Raw genomic sequence first — 17574 nt, forward strand, 5'->3', positions numbered from 1 at the left:
CATTTCAGTTGGAATTTTAGCCTCTTAGGCGTTTTGCCTCAATTTGAATGATCCAGGCGAACCCAATCTCATCAGATCATAGACGCAGGGTCGATCCTGGTTGGTCCTTGGATGGGAGACCACCGTGGAATGCCAGGGTGGCTACGCAGGGGCAAGCAATAGCAACCCCCCCTCTGCTCACCTCTTGCCTAGAAAACCCTACAGGGTAGCCATAAATAGTCTCTAACTTGATAGCACTTTGCACATACACAGGCTATGTCTTGGGACTGTGGTTCACGGGAAAGAGGGGGCTTCAGGCTACCCCCACCCTGTGCCATTTTTCTGATCTGGAACATCACTGGGGATCTGCTATTTACCTTGTCAGGGGAAACTGCATGTATCCCTTGTTCCATGTAAGTTTCCCCAGCAAGGAACATACCACCTCAGGGCCATTTCAGGTAGGGAAGGAGTATGTGGTGGAATGCTGAAGCCCCCACTTCTTTATATAACATAACCGTGGTCTGAAGCGGCCTCTTGCACACCTGGGAATTCAGTTCTGAACCTGAATGCCCAAAATGCCACCTCTAGGCTACCACATGCCAGACACACAGAATTTGAATTGTGTGAATCACCCTTTCTTTAAGTTGGATCAACTTAGATTGTCTGCTTACAGGTACAAAATGTGCCACCCGTTGACGATCCCCTTTCCTCCCCCTTTCTGGCACCTCTGTCCTCTTCACCTGCCATGTGTGGGTAACTCTGTCCACGTGGAGGTGTGTTCAGGGTCTGCACACGGTCACGAAGGGCAAGAGAGGAGGATAACGGAGGTGGTACGTGACTGGGCAATGAAGCGTTAATCCTGGTGCTTTGATGTCGATCTGACAGCAGAAGATTAACTCTGCGGCTCCGACAAGATGAAAGATGCCGAGGTTGGGGGGAGATCAGGTATTGATCCAGGGCACAGAACTCTTATGATGCTGAGAGATGGAAATATGCCGAGCTGCTTCCCTTCTCTGCCCTTCTCTCTTGCTTCCATTTGCACTGGTGCTTACCACAAGGAAAGGGAATTACACGAAGACGTCTGTCGAAAGCTTTAGACACCTGGGAGTCCGTTTGCAGGGCGTTCCGGGAGCCTTCATATAAGACAGGGGTCTCCAACCTTTTTTTTTTCAGCCTCCAGACCCCTTTGGAATTCTGGCACGGTGTGGTGGGAACAGCTACAAAACTGTCAGCACAAAATGGCTGCCGCTGGAGGTGGAGCCAGCCGCAAAATGGCTGCCACAGCTTACCTTCAGTCATGCAGCGGAAATCTTTGCCTGCTGGTGGCAGCTACTGTCAAAGCAGCATTTTTAAAAAGCTGCACAGGGAATCAGATCTCCAAAGTCTTGCTGGGTAAATGCTGCATGTGGCCCCATTCATTATTTCAAAACACTTGGTGGGCACCAGGAAAGGGGTTGGTGGTTACATGAGGCCTGTAGACGCTATACTGGGGGGCTCTGCTGTTTTTGGAGGACCCTGGCAAATGATGGACTTTGCTACCCCCTAGAAGCAGCCCTAACCAGCCCGGGACTGTGTATTCAAACAGAACCTTCAGGAGGGGATGCCTCTGGGAAACTTCCAGCCATGCCCCCTTTTCCAGTCAGCTTTGGCCCAGTTTTCTTCTGCACCCTTTCCCCCTTACCACTCCTTCTATCTGCTTTGCTCCTCCAAGTGAGGCTCCTTTGTTAAAATTTTGTTCCCAGTCGGTAACTGTGCCAGATGTCATTCGTCTCTGAGTTGCCATTCTAATTTTCCAGCCTTTTGCTTTGAGATCTGCTAAGCACCTTTCTTGAACCCCGCCTTTGCTGTGTAGACAGGTTGGTTTCTGGACGTGCAAATAGGCATGAGATGAGGGCAGAGCTTTTTGGACAGTTGCAGGTACTGTAAGTTATATAAAAGAAGCTGAGGACTGTCTAGATGAGGGGAAAACAGTGAAGTCTGCTATGCAGTTCCTTAGAGCCAGCGTGGTGTAGTGGTTAAGAGCAGGTGCATTCTAATGTGGAGAATTGGGTTTGATTCCCCGCTCTGCCACTTGAGCTGTGGAGGCTTATCTGGTGAACCAGATTAGCCTGTGCACTCCAACACATGCCAGTTGGGTGACCATGGGCTAGTCACAGTTCTTTGGAGCTCTCTCAGCCCCACCTACCTCACAGGGTGTTTGTTGTGGGGGGGGGGAGAGAAAGGAGTTTGTAAGCCCCTTTGAAACTCCTTACAGGAGAGAAAGGTGGGATATAAATCCAAACTCCTCCTCCTCCTCCTCGTCCGACGTCGTCGTCGTCGTCGTCGTCGTCGTCGTCGTCCTTCTTCTTCTTCTTCTTCTTCTTCTTCTTCTTCTTCTGGGGAATGGGAGAAGTGGCAAATAGGCAGGAAGGGGTCTCCTAAGTATATGATTGCCAGTTCCACAAACACAATGTGTTTCCTCCTCGGCAGTTTTCTTACAGTCCGTGGCCTGCCCACACTGGCTAGGCAGCTTGAGAGGGGAGAAATCCACCAGACTCCTATGAGTGTCCAGCGTTATTACTGAAAATATGCACACGATCTTTACATTATAGGGTTTAGGGCATTTTCGCAACTTATGCTTTTATTCTCAAATGCTTTTTATCCCCAAATTGCTCTCTGGAGGGAGCAATTTGCACTCAGACCAGCCCTACCATTAGCAGGGGTGAGAAGGCCTGCCTCAGGCAGCGCGTTTCAGAGCACTAGAGAAAGGCAGAAAATTGTAGATTATTTAATTTATAATTTTGCCATTAAGATTGCAAGGGGCGTGGGGTGGGGTGGGGTGGTGGTGGCAGGAGATATGGATTTTCTTTCAGGCACCAAAATCTATACTTGTAAGGAAAGGCGAGCGAGAGAGTCCCTGTTATTAGTCCGTGGCATATTGGCAGGTAGAACGTGCCTTCGGAGGAGGGCACATTACTCCCATGCTGATGCAACTCTCTTAGGAGCCCCCCTTCTCCATCCGAGCCACCCAAGTGGCTGTTTGGGCGCATGGGCTCAGCTCAAGGTGGCCAATTTCCACGTGGGGCTTGGAGACCTTCAGGAATCACAGCTGATCATGAGGGCAGAGGTCAGGTCTCCTGAAGAGAGGGGTGACTTTGGAGGGTGGACTCTGGAGGGTGGCATCATCCCGCCAGAGGTCCTTGTTCTCCCCAAACCCGCCCCTCCACAGACTCCACCCATAAATGTTCAGGGATTTCCCAACCCAGAATTGGCAACCCTAGCTCAGCTGCCTCCTACCCAGTATCACCTCCAGAGGTGACTGGCATTCCTACCAGGGCTCCTACTTGTTGGGAGAAAAAACACCTCGTGTGTGTTTTCCCTTTGCACATCGAGTAGAGTGCACAGAGGCTAAAACACAGCGGATCTTACCTTGGCATGCACATGTGACTGAGCTTGGTAGAGGGAGCTTAGGACACAAAAGAAAGTCGGAGCCATTTGTAGTTTCTAATCTATTAAAAAGAGTATTTATTAGTGAACTCCATTCTGGATAGAAAGGTGGAGAGATAGGTTCACTAACTATCCTATTCTAGCTGGATGGAGTCGGATGTGCAGGAGACACATCCTCTCCCTCGGCATGGTGAAAGTAAGATGGAGAGTTCTGAGAAGAAGGCGTAAGGAAGGGAGGAAGTCCCTTAGAGTGTCAGTCTACATAAAAGGATAGGACCAGCATGATAGAGTAAAGGTGACAAATTCATAGGTCCCTTTCTAGTCACTGGCTATCTAGTAAAAAAACCCCTCTATAGATTGAGGCAGGAAACAGCGTAAAGTCCCTTTCTTCCAACACTACTGGCCAGAACTATGATACACTGCAAGGGCTTTGCTTTGGAGGCAAGGAAGGTCATGTCTTGCTTGAACAGGCCACAGCCCCGTATTTTGCAAAGGCTTTTTGGGCACTCAAGTAGATCTGGGTCTGCAAATAGTGGAATAAAGCCAGCGTGGTGTTGTGGTTAAGAGCTTGTGTATCTAATCTGGAGAACCGCGTTTGATTCCCCACTCCTTCACCTGAGTGGCGGAGGCTTATCTGGTGAACCAGATGTGTTTCTGCGCTCCTGCATTCCTGCTGAGTGGCCTTGGGCTAGTCACAGTTCTCTCAAAACTCTCTCAGCCCCACTTCCCTCCCAAGGTGTCTGTTGTGGGGAGAGGAAGGGAAAGGAGCTTGTAAACCACCTTAAGAGCAGCAGTGGCGTAGGAGGTTAAGAGCTTGTGTATCTAATCTGGAGGAACCGGGTTTGATTCCCAGCTCTGCTGCCTGAGCTGTGGAGGCTTATCTGGGGAATTCAGATTAGTCTGTACACTCCCACACATGCCAGCTGGGTGACCTTGGGCTAGTCACAGCTTCTCGGAGCTCTCTCAGCCCTGCCTACCTCACAGGGTGTTTGTTGTAAGGGGGGAAGGGCAAGGAGATTGTAAGCCCCTTTGAGCCTCCTGCAGGAGAGAAAGGGGGGATATAAATCCAAACTCTTCTTCTTCTTCTTCTTAAAGGAGAGAAAGGTGGGGTATAAATGCAAAACTCTTCTCCTCTCTTCTCCAAAGTGCTGGATTCCAAAGTTGGCCAAAGGAGGACACACAAGTTTATATTGTGGTGAACTGCCTCCATTTTGAAATGCGCTGCCCTGTGGCAATACTAAATTGCAAGCAGGAAATGGGCACGAGAGGGGAAGAGGGGGTGTGTGTGAAAGAGTTTTCATGCCCTAGTTTGTTTGTTTTGCTTACAGGGGATTTTAAATTTGGAGGGCGTGTGAAGAAAACGACTCCGTCTAATGCAGCTGCAGGTGTTCATGCGACGTCCCTCTGGCACTGCCGGAACTTGACTTTGACCCAGGGCGTCTGGGCAAACACAGTCCTCTACACCAACATATTGACAAGTAGACGCGAGGAATGTTTGATGCTGAGCAAAACAGTTGCCTGCCCTGATTTAGTACACATTTGTTTATCACTGTCTGAGTCTGCTAGAAGTATCGATGGCAGTTAACAGCACAAGCTGTGAGAAGAGGGCCTAATTCAAATCTGGATTCTGCCACTGGGTTCTCTGGGTGTTCTTCCCAGAGGACGAACAGGCAAGCACTCCAAATCTTATGTGCTTCTGAACCAACGTGGCCCCTTGTAATCTGTTCGGCTTGCGTTGTGCTTAATCTGCCCCCGTAAAGGAAGTGCCGTTAGGATATAATTCAGAAGGGGAGGGGGGCAAATTCCCACTCCTCTTTACAACTGGGCCAACTTGACATTTTTGTAAGAGGAATCCATTTTATGCCTTTGCAGTTGGTTTCCACCCCCCACCCCCAGCAGTGAAGTGAGTAAACTTGCTGTTCTTGGTATGTCAAGGGTCCTTAAAAAGGCTGCGGTATTAGGCTTTGTAATATGGCATGCCTGGACCTGCTGTGCCAAACACAGAAGAAAATGGTTAACTGTAATCCTCTCCCCTCTCTCCCGCCCACCGCCAGTCTCTCTCCCTGTCTCTGGAACTGGTGAATTCATACATAATTTGCTTTGTAACCCTGGTTCTCTGCGGCACACACGCTCAGCAGGGAAAATGCAAACCTTTCGCTCCAGATCTGACGCAGTGGCACCTGTGTCCCTCAGTCGCAAGTGTTTTGTTCAGCTGCCATACGATGCCCCTTTCAAAAGTTCCACTGCGCAGAGAGAAAAGCCAAGGAGTGATGAAGCTGGGAATAGACTCAGAAGCAGAAGAGTTTGGATTTATATCCCCCTTTCTCTCCTTTAAGGAGACTCAAAGGAGCTTACAACCTCCTTTCCTTCACACACCTCACAACAAACACCCTGTGAGGTAGGTGGGGCTGAGAGAGCTCCGAAGAACTGTGACGAGGCCAAGGTCACCCAGCTGGCATGTGTTGGAGTGCACAAGCTAATCTGGTTCCCCAGACAAGCCTCCACAGCTCAAGTGGCAGAGCGGGGAATCAAACCTGGTTCTCCAGATTAGAGTGCACCTGCTCTTAACCACTACGCCACGTTGGCTCTCTTAACCACTACACCACTTAGCTATTTGGGAACCAGTCAACTGACAAGGAGAAAGCAGGAAGCTAGGACCTGGGGGATGACAACTGACCTCTTAGTGAGAGGCAGAGCTGTGGCACTGTATATAAAGGTTGCTTAGGGCTGAGTAGAGAGCAGGTTTGGTCCTACAGGGATGCAGGTGTTGGCGCATAGTGGCAAAACAATGCCTGTTTCCTCTTGCTGTGGCTTTTTTGGGGTGGGTTGTCAAGCGACTTTTCAATTTCAGAGAGACAACTGAAGGGGAACATGATACAGGCCTGTCATTCATCCTCCAGAGGAATTGGTTGGTTGCTGTGTGAGGCAGGAACTTGGATAGGTGGCCCATCCGGGTCCTTCTTACATTCTTGTGCTAGATTATTATTGCTCACTAATGAAGGCTGGGCCTTCTCTCAGTGTCTTTGAACAGCCACTCTCATAAGAACATAAGAACTAGCCTGCTGGATCAGACCAGAGTCCATCTAGTCCAGCACTCTGCTACTCGCAGTGGCCCACCAGGTGCCTTTGGGAGCTCACATGCAGGATGTGAGAGCAATGGCCTTCTGCTGCTGTTGCTGCTGAGCACCTGGTCTGCTAAGGCATTTGCAATCTCAGATCAAGGAGGATCAAGATTGGCAGCCATAGATCAGGGGTCTGCAACCCGCGGCTCCGGAGCCGCATGTGGCACTTTCAGCCTTATACTGCGGCTCCGCATGGCCTGGAGGTCGGAGGGTAGCATGGGCGTGTCCCTCCAGGAAAGGTGAGTGGAGGGGCCAAACTGGAGGCAGCTCCGTGGGGAAGCCGCCTCTCCGGCTCAGTAGATCTTCGGGGCCGTGGAAAACGGGTCCAAATGGCTCTTTGGGTGGTAAAGGTTCCTGACCCCTGCCATAGATCGACTTCTCCTCCATCAATCTGTCCAAGCCATTTTTAAAGCTATCTAAATTAGTGGCCATCACCACATCCTGTGGCAGCATATTCCAAACACCAATCACGCGTTGCGTGAAGAAATGTTTCCTTTTATTAGTCCTAATTCTTCCCCCCAGCATTTTCAATGTATGTCCCCTGGTTCTAGTATTGTGAGAAAGAGAGAAAAATTTCTCTCGGTCAACATTTTCTACCCCATGCATAATTTTATAGACTTCAATCATATCCCCCCTCAGCCGCCTCCTCTCCAAACTAAAGAGTCCCAAATGCTCCAGCCTCTCCTCATAGGGAAGGTGCTCCAATCCCTCTCGCATGCTGAAATTGGCCTGCAAAGGTCTTCAGGATACATGGTGGAAAATGACCTCTTACTCATACCTGCATTTCCGGCAGCCTTACAATTGCCAGATGAAAAAGTCAGCTTATCCTTGGTTAGTCAGAAAAATGGTCGGTAAACCCTCCCAGGGGAAAACACTGTGACTTTTTATAGCTCAAACTGTCCAAATGTACTGCATCATAAATACATTCCAATCCAGCTGTTTCTTTATCTCTGGTCTCCCAATTGCTCTTTTGACCTGTGCGTTCTTATTCCCACTGTGCCGGGACCCATTCCTTCAAAGGTGCCTGATGCTCTGGAATGCTTTTGAGGCTGTCGTTTTATTTATATATAAAAAGTGTAGATATATGTGGAGCTGGTGAGAATTGCTGATCCTGAAAGCAGCAGCGTTTTTCAGATTTCAGCAGGGCGGTGAAGAAATGTCTACGGAAGGAGGAAGAGACACACTGCGAGGTTCAAAAGCTCCCTTTTGGATACGGGATTAAATTGCGGAGAAACGACACAGGCGCACGTTTTTAAGAGCCTCGCACGTACGGACTCCACATGGCTTGCATCTGTCGCCCCAGAAACGACAGACAGCCTTGTGACACCTTAAAGAAAACACATTTGTTTGGGTCAAACGTTTGGGGGGTTCCCGATCAGACATAATTGAGTAGTGAAAAAGCAGCCACAGGTACGCATATGTGTGAGAAAGCAAGGTCGAAGCCGCAGCACTGACGAAAGGGAGCTTATGTCTCCCCACCCCGACCGGTTCATAATTGGAAATGTCCTCTCTCAAGTTCTTGCCCCTGAAGGGGGATTTAAAGCAGTTGGGGGGGGTCGTTTTTTATTGAAAAGATAGCATTGGGAGGAAGAATTAGTTCTCCTCCTTCCCTAGTCCTTATTGGGGGGGAGGTCTCTGTTTTTTTTCCAGCTAAGTCTTGCCTCTGAGGAGGGGTCCAACCTCAGATCCCTACCATCTTGGCCTGGAGTAGTCTCAGAATCACAACCGTTCTCCAGCAACAGCTATCAGATCCCCTGGAGAAAATGGATGCTTTGGAGGGGTGGACTTTATGGCAATAAAGTCCAGACTCTGTTCCCAACTTTCCAGGAATTTCCCAACCTGAAGTTGGCAAACCTGCCAACACTCTCCCCCTAGTCTGCGGACAACTGCGGATTGTTTGAGGTCTCTGGATATATTGTATGATGCAGTTTTTGTGCCCTTGGCTCATTTTCAGTGGCTTGGTAGAATCCTGATAACCTTTAGGGTGTGTTTTGATGGTCTTCTTGTGGTGTTTGAAGGTCGTGAACTGCCTCAGACAGGTCTCTTGGAAGGCAGCAAGTATAGCTCCTAAGTAACTGTATAAATGCATTCTGTTTCGAGGTGTCACCAGATTCCTTGAGGTTTTTTTCGTCATCTTGAGATCCAAAGAGTGAAGCGGTATGTTATATCCACATATAAAATAACCTCCTCCTCCAGAGAGCCAGCATGGTGTAGTGGTTGAGAGCAGGTGGATTCTAATCTGGAGATCCGGGTTTGATTTCCCACTCCTCCGCCTGACTGGCAGAGGCTTATCTGGTGAACCAGATGTGTTTGCACTCCTACGTTGCTGCTGGGTGACCTTGGGCTAGTCACAGTTCTCTCTGAACTCTCTCAGCCCCACCTACCCCACAAGGTGTCTGTTGTGGGGAGAGGAAGGGAAAGGAGCTTGTAAGCCACCTTGAGTCTCCTTACAGGAGAGAAAAGCAGGATATAAATCCAAACTCTTCTTCTTCTCCCTGGTCCCATTTTAATTATGCAAATTGATTTGAACTTTTGGTCTGCCTGCAGGTCACAGGAAGCAGGAAGTTGTCTCATATGGAATCAGATCATCAGTCCACCAGCTCAGTATTCTTCTCAGACTGGCAGCACCTCTCCAGGGTCTCAGGTAAAGTTATTTCCCTTCGTTTATTGCGTAAACCTTTCAATGGAGATGCCGGGGATTGAACATGGGACCTTCTGCAGCAGAGCAGCTGATGCACCACGGAGCCACGGCCCTCTCCCCTCATCAACATTCTGTGAAAATTGGAAATAAAAGCCAGGTTTACAATTTACAGTGAGCGCACATATATCCTGCCCATATATACATATGTCTGACTGTAAGAAAGATCCAACACATGTTTGGAGAGCCAACGTGGTGTCGTGGTTAAGAGCCAGTGCACCCTGCTCTGGAGAACCGGGTTTGATTTCCCACTCTGCTTCTTGAGCTGTGGAGGCTTCTCTGGTGAACCAGATTAGCTTGTGCACGCCAACATACGCCAGCTGGGTGACCTTGGGCTAGTCACAGTTCTTCGGTGCTCTCTCAGCCTCACCCACCTCACAGGGTGTTTGTTGGGGGCGGGAAGGGAAAGGAGCTCGTAAGCAGTTATTCATAAGCTCGTAAGCTCGTAAGCAGTTATTTGGAGCGCTGCATTTTAACTTGTATAAATTTTAGTATTTTATCTTATTATCCACTTGTATGTATTATGTTGTTAACCGCCCTGAGCCCTTTGGGGGAGGGCGGTATAAAAGTGGAATGAATAAAAAATAAATAATAAAAAAATAAATAAGCCCCTTTGAGTCTCCTTACAGGAGAGAAAGGGGGGATATAAATCCAAAACTCTTCTTCTCTTCTTCTTTACTTTACAAATGAAACTGGGAATTGGCACCTGGATAAATGTGGAGTTTCAAATCATATGTTCAGCATTGAATGTGACATGAGAATCCTTCGGTCCCTGTATAAAGAAAAACCCAGTGTCCCCTGTGCTCATGTTTAGTGTAACTTGTAAACAGGGCTAACTACAGAGGATCACTTGCAGAAGGAAATGTGTGGGGTTTTGAAACACAGGAGGGGATACCAGGGGCCACTGCCCGCTCCCCCAAATACAGCCACTGCCTGGGACTGGACTCGGCTGCAGCAGAGGCATAATTCTCATCTGGCGGCTGCTCAGGAATATGATGGATATTAGTGGATGGGGACGTGACTCGATACAGACACAAATGTCAAAAGCGTAATGTGGACCGACGCAAAGCCGCTGCCAGGAGCAACTGGTAGCCATCTCCTCGCTGTCGGAGGCGGCAGGCTGTGCGGTTTCCAAGGCAAAGGGCCTCCTGGAAGGCTTAAAGAGTAGCTCCGGTTTCACTCGGCTGCTGCTGCCGTCCTTGCCTCGACCTACAGATCTTCCTGCAGGTTCTCTGGCAGTGCAGTTATTCCTGTCTGAACCTGTTACAATCCAGGGATCAGGAGTAAGCGTGCACAGGTTTACACCAAGGGACAGGTCGCCCAGAAGCCATAGCTGGGTTCAAAGATCCTTCTGCCGTGGAGGTGGTAGGATAGGCAAGCTGCTGTCTGTCACTTATAGCCAGCGATCTGTAGATCAAAGGTCCCCCAACGTGATGCCCAAGAGTGTCATGGCACCCGCCAGGTGTTTTTAGAATGTGGGTTGGGTCAGGTGGGACACGTGCCCAGCTGTGCTTCTGATTGGCCACTGAAGATCTCATCAGCAAGGCAGACTGAAATAGCCTTGTTTCAGGGGCAGCTGCCACCGCAGTGTTGATTTGATTGATGTCACTGAACTCAAATCTAGCTGAAGAAACCATAAGAGCCCTGAAACAGTTTTCGTTGGGGTGTTGTGTGGTTTCCGGGCTGTGTGGCTGTGTTCTAGTAGCATTTTCTCCTGACGTTTCGCCTGCATCTGTGGCTGGCATCTTCAGAGATCCTCTGAAGATGCCAGCCACAGATGCAGGCAAAATGTCAGGAGAAAATGCTACTAGAACATGGCCACACAGCTTGGAAACCACACAACCCCCCAGTGATTCCGGCCGTGAAAGACTTTGACAATACTGTTTTCGTTGGACCCGGCACTTATTCCTGAGCACTGTTCACCATTTGTTGAGATAATCGGAGATTATTATTAGTATTATTGGTTCTATATGCTGGCCCTCCCCCATAGGGCTCAGGGCACCTCCCAACGTTCACAATATACAATTCAGTTAAAATCAACCTAACGATATGCAGTTCAAATTGAAACCAATTAGCGGCATACCCCAGGTCAGTTTAGACCCCTTTTTGTGCACTGCAAGATGGCGAATGCTACGATCGTTGAGGGAAAATAAACTGGGTGGGAAACGAAAAGGAGGGGGAGGAAAGTCTTCTTAAAACGTCTTCTCTTAATTAACCACTTTAAAATAAGTGTTGCCCCGTCTTACTCCACGTGGTATTGTCAGGCCGCTCAGAGAACCTTTGCACTCTGGCTCAGCATTGTAATGCACTGAGGGATCATTCCTTACTTACGTACTCCCCTGAAAACATACACCACCAGAATCAATTTACACCAATTGAAATATGCATCCACAGGACAGTGTGGAATTCGTCTTTTAAAAAAAATCCTTCTCTCAGTAACCCAAATGTAGTGATGAGAAAAGCTGACCTGCGTCCATTATGAAAAGCAAAGATAATTGCAAAGCGTCGCACAGTCGTTAAGCGACTGAATCCTTATCCCACCCTTGCTGGAAACTGCGTTCAGAAATGTCTTGGGTGCCATGATTACCACCCAGCGTTGCTGATGTGTTTCCAGATTCTCATGCACATCCTTAAGGGCTGGAAACTCTTCTTTTTAAAAAAAGCGATGCTGAAATTCTGCACCCAAGACGGCATTCAGTGACAATTCTGAATCCCTGCCAGATCACAGGATACTCGCAGCCCTGAGACTGACATCCAACCCTGATAAGACTGCTTCAAACTCATGGCCCTCCAGATGTTATGGACTACAGTTCCCATCATCCCCTGCCAGCATCATGCTTCTTCCCGCTTACTGTTCTGGCACAAGGTAATATTTGTACACGGCTCGATCCAAACTGCTTACGGCAGCGTGTGTGGCATTTGAGGAAGTGTTGCCTCTGAAGATCTACATTAAAAAACACCCCCAGTTCTTAGCTTGCAACTACTAAATGAACTGGTGGTGTGCTTTTAGACCAGGCAATGCAGCACCCCTAAAAAAATATATGCCTCTCCCTCTCCCCGCTCACTAATGCTACTCGCTGGGTGGTCCTTCCTACCCTCCCCAAGATGATGGGAAAGCAATAATGTAAGTTATGTTAACGCTCTGCTTACACATAACATCCGTCACTGTCTTTCGACAGGCTTTCTATTGCATAACATAACTGTGCATTTCCATTAACATCAATCTGCCAAACAATGTAATGCACAGATGTGTGGAGATTACCTTAAAGGGGCATCACCGTGTCCTTGAGAGCCTTGCGTTTCACTTCCTGCTCAAAGGCAGACAATATATCAGGCTGGAGGGGTGAGGGGGGGCGGGAGAAGGATTCCTATCTTTGGGAGGAGGGGTTAGAAGCTGGGGAACAGAAGCGGGGAAATTCCAGTGAGGCAAGGTTGGTTGGTTGTGTGTGTATTTTTTTTTATTGCCATGAGCTATTAGTAGTGAATCAATGTCCTTGAGCCTATCGCCCAGTTGCTGATGGAATGGGAAGGGGGAGGTACAGTGCGCGCACGCACACGCACACACACACACAAACACCCCCCATGCTGTTCCATTTGCTTTCATGTTTTGACTGTGCTGCTTTGCACTCTCCAAAGAGAAGGGAGGGGACTGTGTCTCAGTGGTAAAGCACCTGTCTTGCGTGCTGAAGGCCCCAGGTACCTCCTAAGAATTAGCTAAAATGTCAGTGCATGAAGCAGGCCTGAAGGCCACAGTTTAATTCCTCGCTTGTGAGCTAGGACTGGGATAAATGAGTGGCTTTGCATCCTGCCAATCAACCGCCACTGGAAGTGGACCCTCTGGGTACTTCTTTGGGCAGAGTGTGACCGAAGGATCCGTCATGGGGGACTAGCCACTCTCTGAGACATCTTTTTAATCTCTGCGCAACTCCCTGCTTACAGTCAACAGAAGGAAAGAAACGCATGATAAGGGTGGTTCGATGCTCCTCTGATGGGGGGGGGGGCAGTTCATATTGCTTCCTATTTCAGGTCTAAAAGTCAAAACATGTTCTGTCTTTAACTCGGGGCAGAGCAGGGAATCCAGTCTTCAGCTATCACAACTGTGAGGAAGCCACTGCGGGATCGCTTTGTGTCATTTTGAGCTGGAGGAAACTACTTGATTGCTGTGAGATTTTTAAAAGTCTGTCAGGAGGTGTGGCTGTGATAGTTTTACTCCTGTGGCACTTAGGAAGTGCACCGATGAAGGATTTATTCTGTGATCCTGTGCTTTTCGGCTGGAGTAAGGATTTGCAAATTGCCCTGCTTTGTCTCTTCACTCTGCTCACTTTTACCTCCCGCTCCTCAGCAACTTTAATTAAAAGTCAACCAAGTTATTTTTGTGTGCGTGGAAAGAATTCCATTTGGCCAACTCCATCACGCTCCTAACCCTTCCGAGAGGCAAAGCTTTCAGCGTGGATGGAAACCTTAGTTCTAAGTGAGTATTGTATTCCCGATCATTATGTTCAAATTACAGGATATTACTCTGAGGGAAATAATCGCATTGAAATGCCACAGAAAGGGAGTTCACATGGGCCACAGTGTACCTAAACAAGCTTAATATGTTCTGAAATTAAGGCTCTGGTCCAGGGGGCTGTTGCTGAATAGAACTTTGAAGTTCGGTCTGTTCACAGGACAGCCTTTGTGGAAGGAACGGAAATGATTGCATTATTTTCCTTAAATCTTTGGTTGTGTTCTTTTGTAGACAGGACAGACCAAGTGTTGGCAATCTTCCAGCACATCAGATTCCACCCTGAGCCAGACAATGTGGTTTGAGAAGGGCAAGAAGGAAGAGTCATGCCAGAGAACTGCGCTGGACCAATTCCACCGTGTCTGTGGGTAATTGTTTCAGCTCCTGGGCATGAGAACCTGTACTTGTTCAAAACAGCTGCAGAGCTCTGAGACCTAAGAAAAGCCCTGCTGGGTCTGTCCCGTCTGATTCAGCGTCCTGTTTCCCACAATGGTGGCCCACCTAGGACTTCCCTTTGCCTTCCCAAGGAGGATGAGAAGATAGCAAGTCCCCACCCATGGTTTCATCTCCTAGCAACCATTACTCAGGAGAACAGTAGCTCCGAAAGATGGCAGTTCCATTCAACTTAGGGATGCCAAGTTCCAGGTATGTCATGAGCCAGCCAAGGGGGCAGCTGGGGATTTCCTGCCATTACAGTTGATCTCTAGGTGACAGAGATCGGTTTGCCTGGAGAAAATGGCTGCTTTGGAAGGTGGATTGTATGGCGTCATGTCCCACTGAAGTCTCTCTCCTCCCCAAACTCCTCCTTCTGCGTGGTGTAGTGGTTAAGAGCAGGTGGATTCTAATCTGGAGAACCGGGTTTGATTCCCCACTCCTCCACCTGAGTAGCAGAGGCTTATCTGGTGAACCAGACGTGTTTCCACATTCCTACATTCCTACTGGGTCACCTTGGGCTAGTCACAGTTCTCTTTGAACTCTCTCAGCCCCACCTGCCTCACAAGGTGTCTGTTGTGGGGAGAGGAAGGGAAAGGAGCTTGTAAGCCACCTTGAGTCTCCTTTCAGGAGAGAAATGTGGGATATAAACCCAAATTCTTCTTCTTTAGGCTGCACCCCAAAAATCTCCAGGTATTGCCCAACGTAGACCTGACAACCCGAATTCGGCTATCATTGGTAACAGCCACTCACCAACCAATCCTTGTGTGGACTGTTCTAATCCCCCTTTGAAGGCATCTTAGACTTGTGGTCATCTCGACAGCTGGAGTACAGTAATTTCTACAAATTAACGGCACGTTCTGTGAAGACACACTTTGTCTCTCCCGAATCTACCACTAATCGATTTAATCGCGTGGCTTTGATAGAAAAAGAACAAGGGCCCTTCCATTCGCTTTCTCCGTATCAGGTGTCATTTAATAAATCTCAAGGAGAATAACAGGATGAAAGGAAAAGGGGAACTGTGATCAACTGAAAGCCAAAAGGGTTTTTTTTTCTTTTTAGCCTTTTCTGGACAGACTGCAGTTGTTGGTTGATTTGTTTTTCCAAGGGATGTATTTCCTATATGTTACTTCTAAACCAATAGGTGGTCTTTCACAATTGCTGCGAAAATGTCAGACGCAATGTCCCAGAGAAATGGGCGTGTGCTGTGGGAAGTAATGTCTCAGTGGAGTCAATTCCAGCCCTCTTCAAAACCAGCCTGGCTCTAGCTCAGCTTCGCCAAGTGGCCTTGGTCAGTTTCGAAGCAGTTCAGCCATCGTGAGGCTGACCCACAACTTCAAGAAGAGAGATTCCTCCGTCCGTCCCCCCCCCCCCACCTCCAGCTTCTTCCATTTCCCAGGCGACACAGATTTTGCTCATTCTTTCCTGCTCTGATCACTACCTTCACTAGAGAAACCCAAATCATTGCTTGTCCAGGAATCGTCCAAGCTGAAGTAGTTCATCTCCCCCTGCTTTCCTGGTTTTTTTTTTTTTTTGTGGGGTGTGTGTGGTCCTAAAAGCCACACTCTCAACCAGATTTGTAATAGCAAGCTCTGTGCATGCAGGTACACACACATGCATCCAAGACGCACAATGCAGCTCTATAATTAAATCTCTCCATTTCCCCTCCTGGAGAGCACTTTCCTTTGACACACACAGCAGAAAAACTGTTGTTATGACATCAAATTCCAGGTTGCTGTAAGAAGGACCTTTTGCGCTGTCCATAGCTGCCTCTCCTTGTTGTCAAGGAAATAATAATTGAAAGGCAGATGCGGACATCTCTTGAGCTTTGCCAGTGTCTGATTAAAGAATGGGGGGGCGGGGGTAGGGGGATGCAGACAACAATTGCCAACTGGTCAGAAAAGAAAGGCGGTCCTGGCTTCTTCCAACTACTGGGCTGGTGGCCAGAATTTGTGTGTTGTGTGTACAAAAGCCGCAAGTTTGGCCTGTTTTCAAGAAGTTTTTCAATCAAGCCATAAGTTTCAGAAGCAAAATTCAGCCTTACCGTTTTGCTTCAAGTAGAGACTTAAACGAGAGCCAGCGTGGTATAACGGTGAAGAGTGGTGGACCCTCATATGGTGAACAGGGGTTTGATTCCCCAACTCTTTCACGTGAGCAGAGGACTCAGTCAGTCAGTCAGTCAGTCAGTCAGTCAGTCAGTCAGTCAGTCAGTCAGTCAGTCAGTCAGTCAGTCAGTCAGTCAGTCAGTCAGTCAGTCAGTCAGTCAGTCAGTCAGTCAGCCAGCCAGCCAGTCAGTCAGCCAGTCAGTCAGTCAGTCAGTCAGTCAGTCAGTCAGTCAGTCAGTCAGTCAGTCAGTCAGTCAGTCAGTCAGTCAGTCAGTCAGTCAGTCAGTCAGTCAGTCAGTCAGTCAGTCATCACCTTTTATTGGCACAAGTAAACCAAATTAAGAGGTAAGATAAGATACTAAACAAGATCAGTTGTTATATCAAAAGTTGGACGAAGCCTGGATCGAATCTGCTGGGCCAGTGCCAGAAATTTTGCTACGTCCAAAGACCTGTGTGGGTGTCGGTCGCAGAGCAGGTAGAAGGTCTTGGCCCTGGCTGAGAGTAAGATGCAGTTCTGGATGTGAAGATCAATGTACAAACTTCTGAGAGAGGCATAAAGCTCACAGTCTCTAAAAGAACATGTTCGACTGATTCAATAGCCTTCCGTGGACAGGGCAGGTTCTTTTGTTGGTTGCCATTCTTAACCATGCTGGCTGGTTAATTTGAGAGGGTGTCGTTCTAGTGGCTCCAGATCCCACCTGGGGGCTGGCAGCCCGGCTCACCTGCGTATTTCCACCCTGGCCAAGGTGTGCTCCAGTGGCCCATGAAAGCTGCCGTTTGTCCCTTTGTCCCAGTACGAGCAACAGAACGGCCTGGCCCACCTGTGCCCCTGGCAAAATAGTTTGGTGTTTGCAAAGCAGTTTGGTCCCTTTGATTTGACGCCCTTTCCCAGCCCTGCGCTTTTCTGGCAAACCAGGTCAGTTTGTTTTATCTCCTTGAATCAAAGCCGCTGCTTCCTTCTGGGGCTTCTCTGAAGGCAGGCGGGACCATTTCTTCATGTTTACCATTGGCCTAGCTCAACGGCTCTTGAAATCACAGCAGTGGAAGGGAAAAGGCGGAAAATGTACCGAAGGCGCCCCAGACATCAACATGCCAAAATGCAAGTTGACATGCAGAAATAAGCCACAACTGGTGTGAGATTTATTGATTACACCTTGTCACAACGGGCTTTCTGCAGCTAGTAAATTTATATTGTGTGTGTGCGTGCATGCTCAGGCCAGCATTTGAGATCTGCGTGGAAATTCAAATCCTGCTGAAATAAAATTCAAGGATCTGTTTCACTCTGAATGGGTAGGAGCTGTTATTATA

This window comes from Sphaerodactylus townsendi, linkage group LG04, assembly GCF_021028975.2.
Source record: "Sphaerodactylus townsendi isolate TG3544 linkage group LG04, MPM_Stown_v2.3, whole genome shotgun sequence".
Classification (NCBI taxonomy): domain Eukaryota; kingdom Metazoa; phylum Chordata; class Lepidosauria; order Squamata; family Sphaerodactylidae; genus Sphaerodactylus; species Sphaerodactylus townsendi.